Genomic DNA, 2,037 nt, shown 5'->3' with positions numbered 1-2,037 from the left:
TACTACGAGTGGATCTTTGCGTATATGTATAATGTGTTCTGCTGACTCTCGCACCATTTTAGCCAGTTACATATCTCTTTCCCTGTTTCTTTGGGTTTATGTGCAAGCTTCTCGGCATTCCGAGCATGTTTTTATGTTTTGGTTATTGACAGTTTAATTGATCAAATGTTCTTATTATATGTGATCACATTGACTTTAGGCATGCTTCATATAGATTTCTTTCATAAAACAGATTGCTCAGAAAAGGATTGGGAGCGAATATACAGACTGAGGTCATCTAAAGGACATTCTGTTAAAAACTAAATATAGGTTTGTTCTGGTAATTGGATTCAATAGTGTTTAATTGAATGAGGTCTCTATCTCTTTGTAATATTTTACTTTTATTTTAACTAATACTTCACATTCATGTTCCATTGTGCTTTTTAATATCAACTTTAACACTATAGTTTGAATAATGCATTCAATTATGTGGGAATGTGAATGTGACATACACGAGGCAGACAATCTTTGTTCCATAAACAAAAATAGATCCTAGAGAAACGTTAAAAAAAATCTCAACTCTTGTTTAAAAAAAAAACAAGTATGTATTTGTTGATATGTTAATACAAAATAATTTTGTTTGAACGCTGTAACTGTGTTAACACCTTATAAACTATTGTTCCTTACGAGCGTTAGACTGCATCAGAATCACAAGAGACCAATGATTATTTGACAAAAAAATCTGGAGCGGACACTTCCACATAATAAGTTGCTGATTTGAATCCAAGAGTCCGGGACTAAGTTTTTGTTGGGGGTGCCAGATATAGCACTGTACAGAAGGAGGAGCTGACATTTGCTACAGCAGTTCATCATGCTAGCCACAGATAACAGCAACTTGCATTTATGTAGCACCTTTAACCATAGAAAAACATCCCAACGTGCTTCATAGAAACGTAATCAGAAAAAAATTGACACGGAGCCAAAGAAGGAGATATTAGGAGGCGTGACTAAAAGCTTGGTCAAAGAGATAGGTTTTATGGAGGGTCTTAAAGGAGGAGAGAGAGGTGGAGAGGTTTATCAGAGGCAATTCCAGAGTTTAGATAGTCATAAGTACAGAATTGTAAAAACCTGCTATATAATGCAGAATGATGATGAAGCACAATTGAAAGTCACTGTGGCCCAAACAGCTCTTCCCACCTTCCCCTTCCCCCTCCCCCTCCCCCAGGCTAGAGAATGAGGTGCCACGATATGAGTAGTCCAAAGTAAAAAGGCAGTAGAAAGCAGTGAGAAAAATTACTAAGCAGGCAGTCAATATTAATTCGCAAGGATATCATACTGACATTTTCTGTACCTGTAATTGCCTGTCCAAACATTAAGGATTTAAATAAATGCTCACATGCCGTAAATCTTTAGGTGAAATTTCATGCATTTTCCAAAAAGAATATCTAACAATGCGTTAGAATATTTACAGAGCACTTCTAAACTAAGAGTTCTAAAGTTACAGGTCAATTGCTGTTGCAGTGCTTTGTACTACAGAATGGTTGGAATGGATTCATGCTTACAATTCTTGATACTAGCATGGGGGAGAGGTCAGGGAGCAGAGATGCTCAGTGGAAGTGAGGCATTTCTCTCCAAAAAGGAATAAGGGAAAATCAGAGGTGAAGTGAACCACAAGCATGCACCTTCCAACATCAGGATGGCTAAAGAATTGGGAATATGTCACCCCACAGCCAGATAATGTGTGAAACAAGCGAAAGGAAAAAGGTGGAAATGGTGAGATAGAGAAATCCAAAGCGGTCTCTTTACAGCACAGTAGTTGTCTATTGGGCTGTATTACCAAAATCTACATTATGTAACAGGTTGTTTACAATTCTGTATTTATGAATATCTTTGCTTCTGTCTGATTACACCCATTCAATACAAACCTAAATGCAGATATTGGTGAAAACACAAGAGAATATATGGAATTGATTGAAAATAAAAGACTGGAGGAGCTTTCTCTAGTGACAATGTATTACTGGTAGGTGGCTGAACAGATGAATGAGTTATTATCTTGGT

Source organism: Heptranchias perlo, chromosome 10, assembly GCF_035084215.1.
Source record: "Heptranchias perlo isolate sHepPer1 chromosome 10, sHepPer1.hap1, whole genome shotgun sequence".
Classification (NCBI taxonomy): Eukaryota; Metazoa; Chordata; class Chondrichthyes; order Hexanchiformes; family Hexanchidae; genus Heptranchias; species Heptranchias perlo.
This window is presented reverse-complemented; position numbering follows the sequence as displayed.